General features: G+C 37.4%; 1 protein-coding gene across 1 annotated transcript in view; it reads left to right on the top strand.

The window, feature by feature from the left end:
* The window catches only part of LOC128737820 (signal transducer and activator of transcription A), a 109,935-nt gene that overhangs the window by 1,546 nt on the left and 83,334 nt on the right, over window positions 1–25,055 (top strand). The gene's annotated exons all lie outside the window — the stretch shown is intronic.

Genomic DNA, 25,055 nt, shown 5'->3' on the forward strand with positions numbered 1-25,055 from the left:
GTGGATTTAATGAATACTCCAAAAGCTCAGCTGCTGATTTGACTCAAACACACTTACCTTCCGATCCGTGCACTTTGAATTCACTAAAAAGCGATTAATAAAGCATTTGATTGAAATTACGCAACTGACTTTATTTCTTAAATTCGTCGTACCGTTTTAAAATCCGTCCATCAAAATTTTTCATTGTCCGAACTAAAAATCACAACAATGTTTACGAAGCTGACGCGCATGTATTTGTGTAGGACGGCATAACAAATGTTATTCTGCAAAATTTCTGTAGGTTATGCTAGTTTTCCCGGCTGCAGAATAACAAAAATGCGCTGCGTGAGTTATTTTCATTGTATGAGTGACCGAAATTGAAACGATTAGTCGACATTTTCTTCTTTGTCGCACGAAAAAACGTTGAAAATTTGGCTGCTAGGAATTTTTCAATGAACAAAACATTTAAATAGATCTCAGCTCGCTTTGATTGATCGCGTTTGAGAGGCAACAAACTAAAATATTATGGAATAACTAATTTTGCATTGTGTGTCATAAAAATCGCTGATATTTTTAATAATTTTTGTTGGATAGGACGGGAATTGGCAATTACGACGAAGCAGCAACATACCCTACCTGTTTTTTAATTACCTTATAATTTTGAATTATCTCGTATACATGTCATATATTAGCTCCGTTTCTTGTGCTATTTTCAACTTCAAATGAGTTATATTACCTATGCATTTTCAGGACTAAAACGCAGCAATGAGATTGTTTTGGAATTTTTAGCCCATTTAAAACAAACAATGTTACCTTCAAACATATGATCTATTTCCAACGATGGAAACCTATACCTGAATATAATTTGACTGATTATTGCTGTTAAAAAGAATCAAGACATATGAATATATGAATCGTTTGTTTGAGAATCCGCACACGTACAAATCCGTTTAGCACAAATGTTGGAAAACAACAGAAAACCGATTTTCTCAAAATTTTGAATCTATCCTTATATTTTTTGATATCAGGTTCTTAGACAATATAAAAATATATTGCGCAGATTTGTGTGTGTGTCACGCTTTTCAATCTCACACACTTTCCTCGGAGATGGCTGAACCGACTTTGATGATCTTAGTATCAAATGAAAGGTATAGTTGCCTCGTAGGTCGTTATTAAATTTCATTTTGATCGGACTTTTAGTTTAAAAGTTATGTATAAAAATATGAAAAATAAGAGACTTAATTTTCTTAGCAGTCCCTCAACCGATTTGAACAAAATTGATCGCAAATGAAATGAGACCTTTTAAAAGTTATAACCACCGGACAAGAAAAGCAGAAAAGCGGTTGATTTAAGCATAAAGGTATAGTGGTGAATAGAATTGAAATTCCTAATAAATGGATTTTCCCATATAAATTTACACTAATTTTGCACATATCGGTTCGCTCGTGCCATCAAAACATACTAGCGCTGGAAAAACCATTATTTTTGCCAATCTCAAGCATGCTTATGGCACTACTTTTGTACTGTTTCTTTGATCTCATCTCGTTTTCTTAACTCCCTAGCAGACAACATCGTAAAAACGATGCGATCAAACCAATGACTATTTTTTCATGAAAGTATTCAAAAGAAGTTCCAGTTTTGATTTTCATGCAAAAACAATTATCTAAAGGAGGGCCAACTAAGAAAAAGCATAATTTATCTTTCCAATATTTCATATCTAATGCTCTGCCCAGTTATTTTTGCAATTCAGATATAATACAATTTTGAAGTCAAGCATGTACAATTACTCACAGAAAATTTTTGAGGTCAATTGTTTTATTCTAAATGCCCATTTTCATCGAAAGTGAAAAAGGAAATATTCATGCAATATTTTTTTAGAAATTTTCCTGAATTTGTTTTAAAAGTTGATAACTCTAAAGCATAGTCATAGTGTTGTGACATTAATATCAAAATATCAAGAAATCGGTGCTGAACGCATTTTTCATAGGGTCAATTTAAATGAAATTCGTATGTGGTTTTGAAGCCTTACTTGTTAAACGGTTAATTTATAATTTTCTACATATATCCATTAAAGTCTGCAAAAAATATCCTTTGTTTTTATAAATATATATTTCTAGAAAGCACTTAACTATAAAAAAAGTAAATAAGGCATAGATAAAGTAAATTAAATGACATTTACAAATGTTTACGCAAGCTAGGAAAGAAAATATTGTACGCAATAAATGCGTTCTTATGAATTTTACTGCTTAATAAGGATTGCGAGGAATAAGGAACGGATATTTAAAAATATAGTCAACTTCGTTGTGGTGGTTCAATTCGGGTTTTTGGGATTAATGAGGATTCTCAAACAAATGAGGAATTGGCGGTACACTTGAGCAGTTTTGGACCATTTTGCTTCAAATTTGTGGTTTGCTTCAAATTCACGCTCATAATGCACAACTTGCTGGAGTGGGTCATTAGGAATGTTTATTTATTACGTCCGGCCGGAGTAAGGAGGGGAAGGATTTGCTAAACAATCGCTTCGATTCTTCATTCCGATTACACTCGTTACTGTCAAAAACCATATTCTGAATTCCGATCGACGTGTGTTAGAGCATCCCGTTAAATTCTGATTTGAGTGCAATCGATGTACCGAGTAGAGGTTAATGTTTATCAATAATTTTTGATATTGAATATTACAGGTTTAAAACTGTTTCACATTGTAAATCGATTTTTTTAAATGGAGTGTACTATCTACCAAAAATAGAAGGAACAATGAAGTAAAGGTGATTTTTTATGTTAGGAACATGATCAGAGTGACTCAAGCTTAGAAATAGTTTAGCTTCTAGTGATAGTTGAACATATTTTAATCAGAAAATAAATATTTTGTAAAGCGGATATCAACCACGTGCTGTAGTTGTAGAGAAGAATTATATTGAAATAGCCTTACCTCTATTCAAATTATGTTATACCCAAACGAAAAGAGGGTCATTTAATACGGGAAGAGCACCTTAATGTTAGCAGAATAGTTCAAATTGATCGAATGTTGATGATTTTGATGTCACAGATATTCGGGACTCCTCAACGGACGATTAATTTTATCGGGAAAAGCAACTAGTTAGCAAAAACTTTGCCGAAACAAAAAATATGCCGTTACCCTTTCAATAACTTCGGCTTTATATTCTGCTATCCGCTGAATATAACGTTTTCGCTTTTTGACTGTGTCTGATTCGTAATATTCCGAATCCGAATACATTTTTACACGATTGATGAATACTTCTTACAAAATGAAAAAATTACATTTGAGCAGTCCGGTCACCGGCAAGGTGTTACATAAGGTGTTGTAAATTCCAACATTCGCATAAAAAATCTGAAGTGTTCTGTATTCCCAGAAAATTCAAGAGAAATATCCCGAACATCGCTTATACAATAAGTTCATAACTCTTGAACAAAAGTTTTTTATGAAGCTGTAAAAAATGCTCTCAGAAAATCAAGGCAGAGTCTGCCGATAAAGAAGGAACAAGTCAATAAAGACGTTTAAGCCCAAGGCTATGCTTTTTTATCACTTGAAATATTTTTTTCTCAAAAAATTTTCCACGACAGTAGCCAGCGGATACCGAAGGTATTCGGGGTTTTACTGAGGTATGTCAAAAACTTAATAACATTCATATTTTGTCTGAAAACTAGACTTCAGTTCCACTCGTTTGGAGAAAAGTGAAGGGAAATCTACCGAGAAAGATATGGCCATTTCCTTAAAATTGGTGACAGTAACATCTATTGCTCTGACCATTTTAGGACACGACGCAAACCATATAAGTATAAGTAACAAGTTTAAGGATTCATGAGCCGTTGACACTGGAAGTTTTTCCTATTTTTTTGGAAGTGTCTTGCACGAACTGGAAAATTTCGGAATAAAGGCCAAAAATATATTGGGTCGTTCAATAGCAGGTGAGGCTCGCTCCCACGCTTTTTCCGTTGGTACCCGAATATTTTACTGAATAAACTACTGTCGCCAGGGATTGTTCGATCACTTTGGCTCAATTTTGATTCATTTGACAGTACCGTCTCAGCCAAGCAAAATTTGAAAACGTTATGTGTTGAACCTTTTTAGAACTAGTATCTAAATGCTGCTGCTATATTGGTAGCCAAAGCAACTTTCATTTGGTTACCAACGGGGCAGCAGCCGTATCGGTCTGTATCTCAAACCAGGCCTCTGACAGGACGTCATGTTTTCATAGCTAGAATCACAGATCACTTCCTAAATGCTTTATCACAAATCTGAAACTGATACATGTGCATCTATACTATAGCTGGTGTGGCAACTCCACGAACACTCTCTTATCCGGGGCAGAAATTGCTGTGGTAAAGAAGAAGGGCTCCAAAATTGGTGTTGAATATTTGCGTCCAACGAATTACAAACGTCAGTAGCCCGGCTGAAATTTTCTTCAAATATTCGTTCTGGTACACATCTTGATTGATAACCAAACCAGAGGGCTTGAACCATGGCTTCAAAATACCACTCTCGGAAATGGCAATGTACACAGCACCACGTTCTTTTCAAACTTATGTTTAACCCCTCTAAGGTCTACATCATTTTTAGCGCCGCAAAATTCACTAAAATGGCCATAACTTTTTTATTTTTCCATATTTTTTCACCAAATTTGGGAATTTTGCCGAAAATATTTTCTATTTTCATAATATCTATAGATAATGGCCATATGTCATACGGTCCCGGAGTTATTCCGGAGTTCCTTGGGGGACCGAGATATGGGTTTTTTTGATAAAGTTGCCAAATATCTAAAATTTGTTTGAAATCTGTTGATTTTTGAAAACATATCATCGACTGTGGACATATCAGTTACTTTGCCGCAGTTATGAGCCATGGTGCGCGCCATCCGGATCCGGGGGGACACTATAAATCCGGAACCGGTTCCCGTAACGGGGCATTTCAGCTTCAGTAAAGCATGTCGTGTCGCATATCAAAAAACATCAGCATTCGATAAAATAGCGATTGGCAATCATTTCATGTCTTTTAGAGGCCATATGGCCGATTCCAGGTCCCGGACAAGTTCCTCCGAAATCCGTTCCGTGCCTGAATCAGAAAAGAAACCCCTCCCCGGACCCGGAACCGGTCATACGGCCTCTGAGAGACATGAGATGATCACCAATCGCTATTTTGTCGAATGCTGATGTTTTTTGATATGCGACACGACATGCTTTACTGATGCTGAAATGTCCCGTTACGGGAACCGGTTCCAGATTCATAATGTCCCCCCGGATCCGGATGGCGCGCACCATGGCTCATAACTGCGGCAAAGTAATTGATATGTCCACAGTCGATGATATGTTTACAAAAATCAACAGATTTCAAACAAATTTTAGATATTTGGCAACTTTATCTAAAAAAGCCATGTGTCGGTCCCCCAAGGAACTCCGGAATAACTCCGGAACCATATGACATATGGCCATTATCTATAGATATTATGAAAATAGAAAATATTTTCGGCAAAATTCCCAAATTTGGTAAAAAAATATTAAAAGATAAAAAAGTTATGGCCATTTTTGTGAATTTTGCGGTGCTAAAAATTATGTAGACCTTAGAGGGGTTAAACTTATATTTTATGTTCAAAGATGTAGTAGAAATATCCATAGAATAGTATCGATCATTTCCGGGAATATGCGTCTTCAAAAGAGGGAAGTAACTTTCGTCGTCCAAAACAACGTATTTTCCGGAATTTTTTTTTATCATCCTGCGGCATTGGGATTTCAGCGTCAAAATCTGTCCCTCAGTGTATTCTAGGGCTCTTGTATTCTTTCTGCACTTTATTTCGACTCTTTTTAATATTTTGCAGATGTACAGGTGGGAACAGTGGACTTTTTGCGGCATACCGTTGGCTCACGGAATCCTTGTTGTTGAAGACACGAGAAAGAGAACGTAGTCCTTCTGCGTCCATAGTCTACCTAGTAGTCTAGTAATTGTTGAAGATCTTATAATATGGTAAATAGTCGAAGCAGCAACATTTTCGCTTTTAAAATGTTGTACCATATACTTTTTGCCGAGATCTTTCTGCAATTCATAGAAGCGTACAACGCGCTCGCGAAATGCTTCTTGTTTGGACGCCATTTTGAGCAAAACTTGCCAAGCAGAAGCAAAACAAAAATACTGTCAGAAAGAGGAGACAGAGAGCTAGCACATACATACTCTTATTTCGCTCTGAGCTTGTTTGTTGCTGCGCACAGACGCCTCGAAAACATTCCAAAATTTTAGTTGCCACCCGTTATTTTTGCTTTGTTGAAAGGCAGAAAAAGAAGTTATCTTCAGGTTTAGTTGAAAATTTTCGGTGAAATAATGAAACTGGTGAATATATCGCGTAACGTTTCAGCCTACTACTCTTCAGCTATCGTCTGACGCATTCTTTTAGTATTTACGCCACATTTATATTAATCTGAATAATCTTCACCAGTAGGCTGGTTTTCGTTTCGTCCGATTGGCTTGTTGCCAGTTCATCAATCGCGAATCTTGTTCATCAATTATCATGTAGCTCTGTGTTATTTATTGAATATTGACTATTGGAAAGCGCTGAAAGCTTCGCAGATCTATACCTTTATTTCAAGACTAGTCACTGAAACTGTGTGGCTACTACTTGATTTAAAACTTGACGAAAAATGCATCAAAACAGAGCTGGCATTAAATCTATCATAATTCGGTAGATAATAATTGGAAAATCACAAGTTAGACCGTCTTGCTCGAGCCGCAAACCCAGATTCGACGCAGGGCGAATTGTGTTCCACAATTAAAAATATGTAAATAGTGGAATTCATAGATTGCTATGAATATATTGAATTGTAACATGCACTTCGACCTAATAATGTTCAAATTTGAATTCGAAAGTGTGATTTTACGAAAACTATAGAAAGGTTCATAGTATCAAAATTAAGGGAAGAGACCTATAATAAGTGTTTTTATTTTTGTAGCCCTAAGCCACGCCTTCGTTTGTGTCCTGACTCAGGACTCCTGAGACATAGGCCCTTCTAGTTTTTCAGCTTTAACTTGTTTTAATTTGCGCTAAAGAGGATTACGATTTCACTAGCCGCACTTCCTGATGTTTACAATTTCAGCGATAGTTTGACAATTAGATGATGTGGTCAAATGAAAAAGATTCAAAAGCTTTTTTTCGACGTTCACACGTACAATTGACCTTTTCAGTAAAACAGAACGTATATATCTGGTAATGGAAAATCAATTTTTCAATCGATAAGTCATATTAAATCGGGAATAAACAGTTAAAACAAACCAAAACTGACTAATAGTTATGTGTGACCCATGATTGTGGGAGAACTGTATATGTACCTAACTTAGTAGACCGTAAAGCAGTGATGGCCAAACCGCGGCCCGCGGGCCGCATGCGGCCCTTCGTGATGATTCCTGCGGCCCGCGGACTAGTTTGGGGGATGACGGACTTATGAATAATTTTTTTGATGACACAAAGGTCACTCAGATCAGTCGTAATACCTCGTGCATATTGTAGATCTGATTGTTTTCCAGTTTAAATCTTGTGGTGACTCCTAAAAGTCGGCTTTTGCTGCCGCCTATGTCACCTTTAGTTATGCGCGGAATCGTCAGAGGTCATTGCGGCCCGCGAACTCGTGGGGTGATTTGATATGGCCCGCACCACGCCTATGTCTGGGCACCACTGCCGTAAAGCTATGATTCTGGAACATACACACACAAATGGTACATATTCGTAGCAAACAAATGGTGCCGAAAAAAGCATTAAAAATATTGCCTTTGCTCCGAATAAAATTTGTTTGCAATAAAGTTCGCTTTGGATTTACATTTTAAAGCAGCAAAAAACTAAACAGCACGGCCTGCGAGAGTCACTTCCGAAAGTTTCGATCCCCAGTGGAAGCTGCTGTTTTTGTTTTGATCTTTTGATTGACGCGTTTTCGTAAACAGCACATATTTTGGATCACAGTTGCAGTTCCAGATGGGGTTGGCTGGTTAGGGCTAGCTTTAGATGTCGATTTTGACCGTTCAACAATTTACTCGACAAATTGGCCTCAACTTAATTGCGCTGAAAGACCGCCAATGCACAGTGGTTTGATTGCTCTGGAATCGTGAACTTTTTTAATAACTCTTTTCATAGTGTTTTTTTCAATATGGCGTCTTCGAAAGAATTTCTGTATATCAATAGACGCAACGACTGGTGGTTAGTATTAGTTCGGAACTCAACCACAGGTGGCGCTGCAAAATGTAACTTTCTTATTTGACTATATAGAGCTATAGTATGTTCTAGAAAGTTTTAGATAATCTTATTATGAAGCTTTTTGCTGAAAACATTATTCCTCTAAGTATCACAGTTTTCGAGATATTAAGCGTCTTTCATGACGGACCCCCACAAATCGAGTTTTTCACTGTAGCTTCAAAACTATGTGATTTAGGGAAAAATAGTGTTCTGCAAACATTTGCATCTATTAAAATCACACACTTTTGCAGAAGAAAGTGAACACGTATCTTCTATACAGAGCGAGTTACTGAACGATTTACGTAAAAATTAGCCATACTTCGTACTGCTATACAATAAAAACTTGGAAAAACTGGCGGCCGAGATATAATTAAAGTGAAAGTACATTCAAAACTGATCTTAAAACATGCTAAGTCATTTGTCTCTTTAAGTATCTTCATCATTTAATTTGCATTTCCAAAAAGTGTTACTCAGTCTTTTAGAGACATATATGATATATATCATAATTTTTACTATATCCCATCGCCCTGTTAACAGCAAGGTACGATGCTAATCTAACAAGCCAGTCGTCATATGTCTAATCTCGGCTGTGTGGTACTGCTAGAGTTTAATAGGATCCTTACACTAGCCCTGTAATGGTCCTGTCCTCTAATAACCGGCTGCGAAGCCTGCCGATAAAAAAGGGCAATGTCCTCAAGACGGTTATACCCAAAACTTTGCTCTACTTGTATCGCAAGAGACTAGTAAGAAAAGCAAACTAATGTTAGGTAATTAAAAGTCATTACTTTGAGCGTCTTAGCAGAATCTCGAATACGGGAATATTGTGATAGATTTTTGTTATGTAACAGAATTAAACAGAAAACTTTTTCTTCAACTCGTAATGTTAGGGGCTTTTAATTTCAGATAAATTACAACATAACCAAACCAGAAAATGTTCTAGAACGGCAGCAAACATGGATTTGCTGCATCGCCTTCTCGAATCATCAGATCCCTTAATTAGTAGCATAAGGGCGTCGCGAGACAAGTCGGCGAGTGAACTATGCGGCGATGCAAAATACATGCTCGATATTTAATTTTCTATTTATTTTTTATACATTCATTTTTATATGTTTACTTTTTATATATTTATTTTTTATATATTTATTTTTGATATATTTATTTACAATTATGTAAAATTAAAAATCCCTAACATTACGAGTTGAAGAAAAAGTTTTCTGTTTAATTCTGTTACATAACAAAAATCTATCACAATATTCCCGTATTCGAGATTCTGCTAAGACGCTCAAAGTAATGACTTTTAATTACCTAACATTAGTTTGCTTTTCTTACTAGTCTCTTGCGATACAAGTAGAGCAAAGCTTTGGGTATAACCGTCTTGAGGACATTGCCCTTGTTTATCGGCAGGCTTCGCAGCCGGTTATTAGAGTACAGGACCATTACAGGACTAGTGTAAGGATCCTATTAAACTCTAGCAGTACCACACAGCCGAGATTAGACATACGACGACTGGCTTGTTAGATTAGCAGCGTACCTTGTGGTTAACAGGGCGATGGGATATAGTAAACATTATGATATATATCATATATGTCTCTAAAAGACTGAGTAACACTTTTTGGAAATGCAAATTAAATGATGAAGATACTTAAAGAGACAAATGACTTAGCATGTTTTAAGATCAGTTTTGAATGTACTTTCACTTTAATTATATCTCGGCCGCCAGTTTTTCCAAGTTTTTATTGTATAGCAGTACGAAGTATGGCTAATTTTTACGTAAATCGTTCAGTAACTCGCTCTGTATAGAAGATACGTGTTCACTTTCTTCTGCAAAAGTGTGTGATTTTAATAGATGCAAATGTTTGCAGAACACTATTTTTCCCTAAATCACATAGTTTTGAAGCTACAGTGAAAAACTCGATTTGTGGGGGTCCGTCATGAAAGACGCTTAATATCTCGAAAACTGTGATACTTAGAGGAATAATGTTTTCAGCAAAAAGCTTCATAATAAGATTATCTAAAACTTTCTAGAACATACTATAGCTCTATATAGTCAAATAAGAAAGTTACATTTTGCAGCGCCACCTGTGGTTGAGTTCCGAACTAATACTAACCACCAGTCGTTGCGTCTATTGATATACAGAAATTCTTTCGAAGACGCCATATTGAAAAAAACACTATGAAAAGAGTTATTAAAAAAGTTCACGAATCCGAGCAATCAAACCACTGTGCAATGGAGTAGGAGTGAACGCAACCAGTTCATTTTGAAGTTTGTAAAAATAGGATTTTTTTCTATTTGAATTAAAGTTCATTATGGGAATGTGATAATATCATATGCCTATTAGTGCTAATTATTTAATTATTAAAGACTTTTAACTGTATTTTTAGAATAACATTGATGCAATCAGACTGTTTGAATAAAACTCGAAAACAGTGTATAAAACCTCTTGCAATCCTAGCCTTCGTTCTGGTCATAGTTTTTGACCGAAATACAGAACAGTAATTTGGATCTGAATCGGTTTGATTAAAAATAAAATAAAATAGGGATGAAAGCTATTCAGTTATTCGTCTGATTGGCTATATCTTTAAAGGAAATGTCACCCTTGGGGTTGCGCTTGATAAGCGCTAACGCTTTCAGTAGGGTTTTGCTACTTTCAAAATAAAATAATCTCATTTAGCAGGTTTGAAAACATTTTCATTTCTGCAAGCTTTTAAGCGAAAATAAATTCCTTATATGGCTGTATTTCCACAATCTACGACATTCAATAGAGCTTCCTTCAAAGGTCATTCTATTCTATAGCAGAAAAGAAAAAAAAACCTTTTCCTCGTAAGAACAGCGAGCTAAATTCGCCGTCGACCTTTTCCGAGGAAAAGTGCCTAAATTAGACTGCAGACATGATTAGCCGGATGCCGAGAGCTTCCGCAGTCATCATTCAGTCTGAGATGCGAAACGTGAAAGGAATGCTCACCGACCGAATGCTCGGCACGGGTTAAATCCGCGCCAGGAATTCATAATCGACGGCATTCCAATAGTTAGCGACGGAGCGCTGCTGGAAGCTCTATGCGTGCCTGCGAAAGCTTTGGCTCTAATGTACCTACTCATAACAAAGTGTTGAACGGACGGACGGACGGAGTGGAATTCGCTCGTCGTAGAACTATAGCTCACGTTGTCCTCGTTGTTGAGGACCATGGGAAGGGCGGCTGCGGTGGCGTTGATGGTGGCGGCGCTGGCGACGGCAATGGCAATTTAATTAGTGTGATTGGACGATTGGTCGGTTGACACACGGTTCACAGGCGAAACTGAAAGCTAGCGCGCCGTAAATGCGACGCTAATTCAACAAAAGTTTGATCAGACAAATCAAGTGGCGTGAAATTAGTTTGTGGTTTTGTCGGATCGACAGGATGACGTCAATCAGGTGTGCGGGAGGGAAGTTGGGAAGTTTAAAGTGGGTCGGTTCGGGCCGGATGAGACCTTCCAATCCAATTTGCACGTTTGGTGTGTCTGTGTATGTGTGCGCACAAGGATAATAGTTTATTTTACGATTTTTGTTCTGAGAATTTCCCACAAGGGAGTCGTTTCAGCGAAGAGGAAGTGAGATAAAAATGATCATGTTTGTTCTGGTTTGTAAAGGTTACGGACCTCGCGCTTTGATCCGATACCCATTCCCGCAGAGTAGCGCTTGGCAGCTGGTTGAAAGGCATAGAGCGGAAAATTGCTTTTTTTCTCATTCACTCTGCTACGGAAGGTGGTTAATTAATCCCCGTAAAATGAACCGCCCACTTGTTTCGTTACCGGGACGCGGGCGGCGGTCGTAGTGGCTCCATTTGACATCGATATCGCTGTTTTTCTTGTTTCATACCAGCAGACCAGCAAGTGGTAAGTGTATCGTGGCAGTGGAGTATCGTTTCGAGCTGAAACCAAATTGCAAAACTTTTGACAGCGAAGCAGTAGCAAATTTTCTAATTCAATTTTCAACGAATTATTTTATACACCGTCGACGCCTTCGCGAAGCGGTAAGACTGGTGATGATAGCCGCGAACAAGCGAATGATATAGATTTCTTGACGATTCCTAAAAAGTTTTAGATGAATTGGATGTAAACTAAGTTAGATGTAAACGGACATGTACAAAAAAGTTGTTGAGAGATTAAGGTAATTATTCGAAAGAGGTAGAGGTAGTTAAGTAGTGTGTCATCAAGTTTATAAAAATTTAGTATTATATTCAATTACATTGTATTATTATGAAGAAACGCAGTCCAAGACAATTTATTGTCTTGAATGCAGAAAGGTAATCTAATTGACACGATACTGACTTGTAATTGGGCAAATTATACTAAATGAGCACAGCGGACTTTCCGTGCTGTGAAGAATGTTCATTGCTGTCGCGGAAAATGTATTTCAACTTGAAATACGCAAACATTTCCTAGAACCTGTGCGGTGGGATAAAGATTTCCTACGGTTCATTCATAGGTGAAAAGCTTTTTCACAGCAACGGTGCATATCTCGTAGACCACCCAACAATCAACAAAGTTTTCCAGTGCTCGAAAGGGTAACAATGTGAACCCCCCGTACCACTGGCTGACTGTGTGGCTGCATTCCAGACTTAGACTTGCAAACAAAAACACAATAATGACACATGGCCCCAACCACAGCTGCTGCCTCCGCTGGCTGCGCTGTTGCTACTGCTGTCATTGATGATAATGGGGTATACTCGGGTGTGGCACGTGCCAAAGCCCTCCACTCACTGACGGGGACATAAAACGTCAGACGCAGATATTGGGTTTCATGCAACCGGTGGCGATGCGGTGGTGGTGGTGGCAGTGTTCTCGTCTGCAGAGCACTTGCACGGGCGCTGAACGCGCAGCTTTTCGCACGGGCGCTGAACACGCATTTTTCGCACGCAATCCGGACTAACTGACTGACTGACTGGCTGCCTGACAAGCTAGCGGGTACACGTGTGATATTTGGTGCCAACGTTCGCTGGTGCTTTCTATTTATATATGTCACCGCAGTCGGCAGTTATGGCGATGACATAACTCAACTCTCCCGATCGTAGGTGGGTAAGGTTTAATTATCCAGAAAGAGGCGGAATTGTGGGTTTGTTTGTGATACGACCAAGGTCGGTGAAAGTTTGCAAAGTTTGAGTAAACTTGGGGACTTGAAGGAAACCCAACCCTCTTTCTCAAAATTTGAATTCAATTTTTTGATTATTTTGGCTATTCTGAGAGGTTGCATTTAAATTAAATTTGAATGAAATTTGTTCCATGCACACCGAAGGTGCGAGGTTCATCATAAAACCAGACTTGATTGAATAAAAAAAATTCAATAGAAATCATCACCGATTGAACCCGGTCCTGGGGATGGTCTTTAAAACCTTCTTGATTGCATTTGAACTTCGTTCGAAACTATCGGTCTGATTACACTACGTTTGTCATGCATTTGAAATCCTCATATCAATGCAGCAATGAACCGATGATTCGTTATCTAGCTGATTGTTCTTAGCTTCACTAGTTTTGATTAACACAACTGGCTTTTGAAATCTATTGCATGAAACGAAGACTATTTTGCTTCATCACAAGCTTTATTTGCTTTTAATTAGGGATCGAATATATATAAAATAAATGCTATTAGAATGGAATTTATGTTGATTGGACACTGTTTTTGATTAATAGCGCTTAAAAATGTATTATTTCACTAAATAATCATAATTGAACTCATTCAAAATACAACCAAATGATTTTAAATTCAATCTAGTTTTTACGGATGTGCTCGCTGTAAAATAATTCATTTCACTCATTTTTTGGGAATATGATTTTGATTTCAATATTCATTAACAAACAAGAATATTATTTTGCATCAGCATACTAAAACTAGAGCGCTAGACTTTAGGGACAAAAGGGTAATTTTACCACGATTTCGATTCACTTCACCCCTCTAAACCATTGTGTGACTTGAGACCGGCGAAGCTTTTCCATTTGATGCTCTTAATTTATTTATTATTCTAAAACATATTCATCATTGTCTGTTTCGAACTATCAAGCTTTAGCATCTTCCTCAATTCAACGGATTTAACTGAGACGCACGGCAAAGGTGCCATTAGTATGCAACTCCTGTGGCTGCTCTTCTGATTGTTTTGTTAGTCCATATCTTTTCAATACTAAATCCTGGCGCTTTTGAGTTTCTCCAATCCGCTGCTAATATTTGAAGCACTTCATTGCAGTTATTTAACTCCAAAGTGAGTGAATGTTTGATCATTGAAAAAAAGACACGGCGTTGTTTAATCTTCAAAGCTGAATTAGCCAAAAGCCGTCCAAATAATGTGTTCCTTTAATTACAGACGACCATTGGCGGAACTAGCGCTCATTCCTAGGGGGGGCTATAGTCCTCGGAATTTTTTTCAACCATTTTATTTCGTCGGCATATTAAAATTTAATGCACATTAATGCCTGGAATCCTATAACAGTCATGCAAATAAACTTTACTCTGAAGTTTTTCGTACCTATAGTTATCTAACTATTGGTTTTTCAAAAATTAAAAAACTTAGTCAATTTTTCTAGGGGGGGCTAAATCTTTTCTAGGGAGGGCTTAGCCCCCCCTAGCCCCCCCCCCCCCCTAGTTCCGCCAATGCAGACGACCTAATTCGATCAATAATATTTCTCTCAGAAGAAATTTCCAAGTAATACTAAGTTAAAGTCGTTTGTCTTGAACAGCTGCTAATATCTAAAAAAGATGGAAGTTATTTGCATCAATTTCTGTTTGAGTTTATTGCGCGTTTTTCCAGCTTGTAATGTCCTATTGTATATATCTGACTGCGGTCCACCCAGCTTTGAGGTACGATGCTGGCCAACAAGCCAGTCGTCGAATGACTGAATGTTGCTGCTAAATCCAGTAGAATCGCTGCACTAGATCAAACGTCAAATTTTTAGAAACGCTAAAACCCACGGATTTTACTTTCTTTATATGGTATCATCTTCTAAACCCTTTTTGGATTGTTTCCAAACGCCTTTTGAAAATTTTTGCGCACTTTTTGAAATCATTTTAGGCTCTTCTTGCACTGTTCTTGAACTCTTTTTGAACTTTTATTAAACTCTTTTTGAGCAAAAAGATAAGTTTTTGTTAAGACGCTCAATTAATCAATGGTTAATTTATCTTTTAGGGCACTATTTGAACTCCTCTTGAACTCTTCTGGGACTAAATGCAAAGTAAAGGTCTTTTAAACTTGACCGTTCTATGTTGACAGGCTTGCAACCAAAGACAACAGGACAACTACGGGCCTAGTGCAACGATTCTACTGACTCTAGCAGCACCGCCCATCCGGAATTCGAACTTACGACGACTGGCTTGTTCAACCAGCATCGGTCCTCGAAGCTAACTGGGTGGTTATTCTTGGTTTTTTGGACTTTTATATTCGTTTTCACTCTTTCTGAACTCATTTTAGGGTTTTTAGCACACTTTTCTTACTCTTCTTCAAATTTAATGAAACATTCTTGGACTCTATTTGGATTTTTCCTAAACTTCTTTTGGAATCTTTTTAGATAGTTTTTGGACTCTTTATAAACTCTTTTTTAAATATTTTCGGATATTTTGCGTTCTTCTTTAACTCTACTCGACCTACTTTTCGACTTTTTGGACTCTTTCTGAACTAATTTTGGACTCTTCTTGCACTTGCCTTGAACCTTTATTGAACTCTTCTTGGGTTCTGCTTGGCCTCTTTTTAGACTCATTTTGGAGTCTTTTTAAACCCATATTAGGGTCTTTTTAGACATTTTTGGAATTTTTGGACTCGTTTTCGACGCTTCTTGTAGTCTTCTTGGCTTTCTTTTAAATAAATTCTTAAATTAAACTCTTAAATTTTAAATTCTTTTCAAAATTTTCTGGACTATTTCTGAACTCATTTTGAGCCCTTTTCGGACACCTTTTAGATCCTTCTTTAATCTCTCTCGAATCCTTCTTGGACTTTTATTAGACTCCTTTTAGATTCTTTTTGGACTCCTGTTGGACAGTTTCTGGACTCCTTTTGAACCATTTTTGAACTCCATTTGGGTCTTCCTAGACTTTTATTGGACTCTTCCACTTTTTTTAGACTCTTTTTGGGCTGTTCCTAAAACACATTTAGGACTTTTTTGGACTCTTCTAGCTTCTCTCTTGAGCTCTTCTGGACTTTTATTGAACTCTGACTCTTTTGAATTTTTTTTATCTCCCTTTGGGCCCTTTTAGGATTTTTTTTGAATTATTTCTGAACTCGCTTTAGGTACTTTTTGGACTCTACTTACACTCTTCATAGATTTTTTTTAACTAGTCTCGGACTTTTCTTGTACCGTTCTGATTCAAACTTCGAACACTTAAGCTATGCTGAAACTTTCTTCAAAGAAAAATGTTCGAAAACATCTTTATTCTACTTCCATAAATGGTTTAATAACATGACAATTTAATTATTTTCGTGTTAAAATTTTAAAAATGAGGATAAAATGTGAATTTACATTAAAAAACACGAAAAAACTGCAGTTCGGTTTTGATTCAAACTTCGAACACTTTCATGGTTGACATTCAAAGCTCGAACATTTCAGTCTCAGACATCGATCACTTGTATTACTTTCAAAAGTATTAATGTTTTTAGTGCCATTCAACCTATATAAGTTAATATTTCATCCTTTTTCTAAACACTGTCTTTTTAAATCCACCTAACAGTATGATTTAAATTTTTCACTCAATAATTAGTTTCAATCCGTACTTCTGTAGTCAATTGCTAATATTTTCAAACTCTATGTACCACATCGAAAGCAAGTTAACTTTGTACAGCTTTACAATGCAGATAATTCATGTTCCCGAAGGAAAATCCGGAAAAACCGGATATTATTCGTGGGTGTTCGAAGTTTGAATCACACCTCAAAACATGATTCAAACTTCGAACACTTTTTATTTATCTAATATCTTTGAAATAATGCATGAAATATTGTATTTTAACTATGCTTTGGTACGTATATATCTTGCACTTACCTAATAATCGCGAAGTGGGAAGGTAAATGTTCTAAAATTGGTAAAATAATGCAAACGAAAAAACAGCTACTTTTGCACCAAACGCTAAGAGTATGCGAACGAAGTTAAAATCTAAGTTCTCACTTTTTTCCAACGCCTGCTGATTTCTTACACAGAGTCCTACAGTTCAATGTCATACCTTACCGGATAGAGGACATTCTAACGAACACGGTGGTGTACAATTAGCATAATATTTTATCATATTAGCGATACTACGAGTATTTTATTCTGAAGTGTTCGAAGTTTGAGACTGTTCTAAGTTTGAATCAGAACGGTACCTTATATTCTTTTTTGAACTCTTTCTGAACTTAGTTTGGGCTCTTTTTGAACACTTTTTTTGATATTTTATGAACTCTTCTTGATACTCTCTTCAAACCTTCATGGATTTTTATAGGACTCCGTTTAGACTCTATCTTAATTCTTTTTGGACTTGTTTTGAACTCATTTTGGGCACTTTTAGACTCTTTTTGGTATTTTTTTGAAAATCTTTTGACTTTTTTCGGACTCTTCTTAAACTCTTCGTTTCTTGTGCTTGAAGTTTCTTCTTGCACTTTTTTGGACTCTCTTTTTTCTTGATTCTTTGTGGATATCTCTATTTTTTGGACTCTATTTTGGATTCTATATGGACACCTTTTGAACTCTACTTAAACTCTTCTTGGACTCCTGTTGGACTATTCCTGAACACTGATTGGATTCTGTACGAACTCTTTTTGGGCCCTTTTTGGACCGTTTTTGAACTAATTGGATTCATTTGAACTCTTCTAGCACACTTCTTCATGAAATTGTTTTTAAACTCTTCTCGGGCTGTTTTTGTTCTCCTTTTATATTCTCTTAGATTTTTTTGGGCTTTTTCTGAACTAACTTTGGGCCCTTTTTGAACACATTTTGAATATTTTTTGTAAACTTTTGGGACTCTTCTCGCCACTCGCTTGAACTCTTCCTGGACTTTTATTGAACTCTTTTTGAACTACTTTTAGACTCTATCTTAACTTTAATTGTCAGCCGCCTGGTTAGTTTCGAGGTACGACGCTGCAGCGCGCTGGTTTAAGAAGCCAGTCGTGGTATGTTCAACTCTCGGCTAGGCGGTGCTGCTAGATAAAGTCAGTAGGATTGTTGCACTAGCCCCGTAACTGTCCAGTACACTAATAGCCGGCTGTGAAATCTGTCGATAAAGAAGTGTCAAGTCTTAGAAAAGACGTTTAAGCCCAAGACTTTACTTTTTTGCACTCTTCTTTAACACTTCTTGCCACCCTTTTCGACTTTTTTGGACTCTTTCTGAACTAATTTTTGGCCCGAGTTGGAATCTTGTTGGACACCTTTCAGACTCTTTTTGGACATTTTTGATTTTTGCACTTTTATTGCATTCTTCTTGCACTGTGCTTGGGTTTCTTTAGACTCTTTCTGAACCCATATTACGTTCTTTTTGAACATTTTTTTCAAATCGACTTCTTGCACTCTTCTTGAACTCCTTTTAGATTCTTTTTAAACTTTTCTGGACTAGTTCTGGATTTTAGATGCTTTTAGAACACTTTTTGGACTCATTTTGCTTCTCTCTCGAACTCTTCCTGAACTTTTACTAGGCTCTTTTTGGACTCTTGTTGAACAGTTCTTGGACTCCTTTTAAACTCCTGTTGAACTCTTTTGGAACTCCATTTGGGTCCTTTTTGGATGCTTTTTTAACTCTTTTGAACTCTTCCTAGATTTTTGTTGGACTCTCCTACTCCCTTTAGTCTCTTTTTGAACTTTTCCTACATTCATTTTAGGGCACTTTTGTGAATCTTTCCGGACACTTTTTGGATTTTTTTTTGGGTTTTTTTTTTGGGTTTTCCTATCACTTTTCTAGGACCTTTATTGAACGCTTCTTCGACGCTTCATGGACTCTTCTTGGACTCCTTTGGGATTCTTTTTGGAGTTTTTTTTGACTATTTCTGAACTCATTTTGGGCCCTCTTATAACACTTTTTGCATGCTTCTGGCTGCACTTTTGAACTGTTGAGAACTGTTATTGTATTCTTCTTGGACTGTTCTAGGACTCCTTTTTGACACTTTTTAAACTTCTTTTAGATTCTTTTCAAAAAGGGACCAAAGTGAGTTGAGAAAGAGTTCAATTTCTGAACTCAGTTTGGGCCCTTTTTGGACTCTTTTTGGAAACTCTTTTGAAATCTCCTTGGACTTTTATTGGACTGTTGGGCCCCTTTCAGACTCTTTTTAGATTCTCTTCTAGTAGCTACTCATTTTAGGCCCTTTTTTTAACACTTTTTGAAATCTACTTGAATTCTTTTTGGACTCTTCTTGCATTCTTCATTAACTTTTTTAGCATTCTTCTCGGAATCTTCGTGGACTCCTTATATATTCTTTTTGATTCTTTTTTGGATTCTTTCTGAACTCACTTTGGGCCCTTCTTAAACACTTTTTCGATATTTTTTTAACTCTTTTTGAACTCTTCTTGCAACTCTCTTGAACTTTTCTTGGACTCTTGGACATTTTTAACTCTTTTTGAACTCGTTCTGAACTCATTTTTCGCCCTTTTGCAAGCTTAGAGGAATCTTTAGAGAAACCACTTTTTGAACTCTTCTTGGAGTCCTTTAAGTTTTTTTAGACTCTTTTTGGGCTTGTTCTGAACTAATTTTAGAGCCATTTTGGACACTTTTTGGTATTTTTCTCAAAACTTTGTGACTTTTTTAGGACTCTTCTTGCGAGTCTTCGTGGATTTTTCTTGAACTTTTCTTGGGCTCTTTTTGCAGCTCTCTTGAACCCTTTCTGGACTTCTATTGGACTTTTCTTTAGCTCCTTTTAGAACCTACCATAACTGTTGTTGGACTCTTTTTGAACTCAGTTTGGGTTCTTTTGGAAACTTGGTGGTATATTTTTAGGAACATTCTGGACTTTTTTTTCAGACTCTTTTTGGACTCGTTCCAAACTCATTTTGGGCCATTTTAGACACTTTTTGGTATCTTTTTGAAAACTTTTTGACTTTCTTTGGACTTATTTTGAATTCCTATTAGACTATTCTTGAACTCCGTTTGAATTCTATATGGATTTTTTCCGCTTTTCGAGGGCTTTTTTTGGGCGCTTTTGGGCAAATTTAGCAATTTTTTTGCATTCTTCTTGGACTCTTCTTTTGGCTGTTATTAGACATTTTGGACCCTTTTGGACACTTTGCAAAATTATCTTGGAAACTTTTTAGCTCTCTTTGGACTCTTCTTAAGCTCTTCTGGGATCCTTCTTGAAATTTTCTTGGTCTCTTCTTGGACTCTTTCTGAACCCCTTTTGGATTCTTTATGGACAGTTTTCGGAAACATTTCGGACTTTTTTGAATCCTTCTTGGGCTTTTCTTGGATTTTTCTTGGGCTTTTCTCGGACTCTTATTAGACTATTTCTGGACTCTTCTTGGACTTCTATTAGATTCTTTCTGAACTCTTCTTTTGCTCTTTCTAAACTCCGGTTGGATTCTTTATAGGCACTTTTAGGCACTCATTTTCAAATCTATTTGGGCTTTTTTTGAACTCTTTTTGAGACTCTCTTAGGCTCATTTTGGTCTTTTTCTGATCTCATTTTAGACCCTTTCGGACACTTTTTGGATTTTTTGCCAGTTTCCCCCACCTCCCAGTTGGCTCCGAGGTATGACGCTGGGCTAATAAGCCGGTCGTCGTATGTTCGAATCTTGACTGGGAGAGGCTGTTAGAATCAATAGGATCGTAGCAACTGGCCCTGCAATTGTCCTGCACTCTAACAGCTGGCTGCGAAGTCCGTCGTATAAAAACAGAAGGTCAAGTTTCGATAACGGAATGTAGCACCTAGGCTTTGCTTTGCTTTGCCAGTTTCTTCTTGAACTTTTATTGAACTCTTCCTGGACTCTTCTCAGACTGCTTCTATATCCTTATTGGACTCTTTTTGGACTATTTCTGAATATATTTTGGGCATATTTTTTCTTAAAAGTTCAGAAAATTTTCTTATGATATTTACTTAAAGGAAAGCCAAGCAACAATTCTAATTTTATTATGCATTTTAAGACCAAAATTTGACATGAAAACCGTAATAAGAGCACAATAAAACGCACTTGGTCGCTTGGAATTTACTCTAGAATGCTCGGTTTCTAAGATAAGAATATTTGGAGTGAATAAATGTTTAGGAAAGTTGAGGAAAGCCGACCACCACGCTTGAATAGCAAACAACTTGATAGTAAAAATTTTGCGCTAAAAGATATTTGACAAATAAGATAAAAGTATTTTGAAAATATTCTACGAATTGGAAATTTTTCCTGATAATAGTGCACTTTGCTAAGAAAATTATCTTGAATTTTTTATAAAAAAAAATGTTCCACGACGCTTGGTTCAAGTGTAATGAACATTATCATCAATTTTTCATCAACTTTTCATCAATTGAAGGCAGCTGCGAAAGAGAAAAAAGCCCTGGAGAGAGATAGAAGAATTTAAAGAGAAAAAGCGGTTCTAAGAAAAAAAATTCGCGAGTAATTTCTCAAATAGACCTATGTAACAATGAGAGATTCTCTTTGTGTCTTATCTGTTCCGTTTGTCACGGCGATACTAATGCATTTTCACACATTAGCTTTGCATGAATCGGTCGCCGGAGTCACTAGTTAGCTAAATAGTTTGAATATTTTTCTTTTCTATGCATTTATGTAGCCGTCAAAAACGGAAGAGAATCTCTGATTGTCACATAGGTCTATTCGAAAAATTACCCGAGAATTAGTGAAATTGAGAAATTGGAAACAGCGTTGAAGAGCAAAAACGGTGCGAAAGAGAGAGGTAGAGAGAGACATACAGAGAAGAAGGAGAGAGAGAGTGTGTGTGGTGAGAGAGAGTGAGAGAGTGAGTGTGTGTGTGAGAAAAGAGAGAGAGAGAGAGAGAGAGAGAGAGAGAGAGAGAGAGAGAGAGAGAGAGAGAGGCGGAAATAAAGTTGTGAAAAAGCAGAGGAAAACGGTGGAAATGCTGAAGAAACTCAGCGGCAACACGTAAATAAAGACACAAATTTAAAATTTATAAAAAATTAAAGAAAAAATCACAATGATTAGATGGAAGCAAACAACGAAAAAACGAAAGAAGAACAGCAAATAACGAAAGAAAAAAATGAAAATCCAAAAGAAAAAACGGAAATTACACAGCAAAAAAACACGATATAAGAACAGCTAAAAAGGGAAAGAGAGACAACGAAAAACACTCTATAACTGAAAAAACAAAGAAAATACTGAAACAAATAAGAAAAATTGAATAAAAATAAAAGGAAAGTTAGAAAACTGGGAGAGTTAAGGAGACTTGGAATTGCAGAGAGAGACGCAATGGAAAGAAAGTCGGTGAATGAGAGAGTGTATTGGGAAGAGGTAGTAAGAGTGAGTGTAAACATATCATGCAAAAACCGAGCAAAAATGTGAGTTTTATTGTACTCTTCTGACGGTTTTCAAGATCAATTTTGGTCTTAAGTGCCATCATAAGACCCAACCCAAATTGTTACTTGGGAAGAGAGTTAAAAAAGAGGAATAGCGGTGAATTAGAAAATATCGGATGGATAGTTGGAGACAGATTGTGAGTGCGTAAATAAGAAAAGAAGAATTTATCAAAATTATCGCGCAAAATTGACCGCACGGGAGTCTCAAAATTTTATAAAATTTTTGGCGCAGATTAGTTAATGAAGGCATGAACGAAAACAATATTTAAAAACTACAGGTCTAATATTTTCTCTAAAATTCCAAAGTAAATTTTCCAATTTTCGCACACATGGCTTATTTTAAAATTGCATAACTCTTGCTCTTGCTGTGCGTGTTCAACATTTTATAAAATTTTAGTTCCCTTCGGATAAAATCTGACGGTTAATTCCGAAAAATCCCCGTATGCAACACGATATGCCATATTTTTCCAGCCAACTCACGGGGGAAATTGCGAAACTTTTTTGTGCAACCACTTCGCAACAGTGCACGCACTGAAATCTTTCTCGGTATTATGCTGGCGGTTATTTTTAGTTTTAATCTTGCAAGACAAAATTCAACCTCTTGTTTAAACATCAACCTGGACCCATCTCCAATCGCCATTGTCCGTCCGGCTGAAGCTGTCGTCCCCGGTACACACTACTACCGGTTGCTATTGGATTGAACATATAGCCTTGATACTGCTCAAGCACATGCGCATATAGCAACCTCGCCCGGTGCCAGATGCTGCGGCGGAAAATCCCGGCTCTACACAAACGGCTCTGCCGAGCGTGCCAACCTGTTGGCCTGTAAGGTAACTTCGAACGGAAATGCCGGAAATCGTCGCTGCATTGCTTTGCGTTTTCAAGGTAAGCACGGATTAGAAGTTTGCCGTGTTATTTCGAAAGCTTTGCGCTGTCGTGCCGAGCTGTGCGCTGTTATAATATGGCATCGAAGATGTCACGTCGAAATCCCATCGCCACTGTTAGGCTATCCATATATGCGGAACAATTTCTGTTTTGCGGTGAGTTGGAACTGCAATTGGTTAGAAAAATGCAACGCGAAAAACTTTCACAAAGATTTGCAGTTTCGCCACTTGAATGCCAAGTCGCTATCGCATATGCCAATTTGAGCGAATTTAAATTTTTATTGAGTTGACAACAACGTCTAACTTTGGTCGTTAGTATAGTAACACTCAAGCAGAAGAATCGAGTAACGAGTTTCTCCGGGGATTATCATCGTACCGTTTATTTGACAGTTGAGTTCAGGCTGTGCGAACCTACATGTGGGTGTGTTTTCGTGTAAACTCATAGGAAAGTTTAGCCTTCCGCCCGCCCGACCGCTCCTAGGAAAAATCTTCGGCGCAAACATCTGCGGCTGGTGGTGGTGACTAATCCAAACGAGTTCTAAACACCCACTGCAAGCTTATTTATACCCGTCAATTTATTATTTGATCTCGCGCTCGCCTGTTGAGCTTTGCGTGCTAAGCGTCCAATTGCTTTCGCAATCGGCCACCGTCGCCGTTGCCGCCGCCGCCGCCAAGGAGGCTAGCGATTCAGGTTAGCCCGGGCTGTTGAGACCGTGAAATTTATAGGAGATGATTGCTTTTCGGCACCATCCGGCAGCCTGACGGCGAGATTACCATGGTAATTGGATACGCTTGCCTCAGCAGCTGGTGGAATTAAATTTATTTCTAAAAGGACTTAAAGATAAGCAGAAGGGTAGATCTCATCGGTGAAATGTTTTCCACGCACGAGAGAGAGAGAGAGAGAGAGAGAGAGAGAGAGAGAGAGAGAAAAGTGACTGGTTTTTGGGGTTGTTTTCCGAGCCTAAAAAAGATATGCTGTTGGATAATTCTGGTGAAACACAGTTTCATAATACATATTTTGACTGCATTGAAGAATATTTTTATCAAAGAAAGGTTTCTCAGGTTTTTAAATTCCGGTGCTTTGCCGATTTCACCGATCATTTAAATTTGAACCTTAAAATGAACCAAATTCACTGCTACAAATATGGTCTCTAAGACAAACCCTGTGTTGACCTATCTCATTAAGAAACGTCTAAAACAAATGAACCAAAATAAACTCCACTGAGCACAGATGTCAAAGGAATAAACCACAACCGTCACCGGTTGTTCGGCTGATTGAATGTTCCTCTCAAACTTTGTCGACTTTCAGCACAGCCAAGCAGCAGCAGCAGTGTGAAGACAATCAAACTTTAGGAAGAGGTAAACAAAATTAATCCTGCGACACCGGAAAACTTGTTATCTTCGCATGATTGCTTTCCGACTTGGTCTCGGATACAAGCAAAGAAAAACATTTCGCCCGGTCGTTCGTTCGTTCGTGGTCTATATAGCACGGTGATCTTCGTTGACCCCTTCGAGCTGTCTATCGAACTGGCC

The sequence above is a fragment of the Sabethes cyaneus genome, chromosome 2, assembly GCF_943734655.1.
Source record: "Sabethes cyaneus chromosome 2, idSabCyanKW18_F2, whole genome shotgun sequence".
Lineage (NCBI taxonomy): Eukaryota > Metazoa > Arthropoda > Insecta > Diptera > Culicidae > Sabethes > Sabethes cyaneus.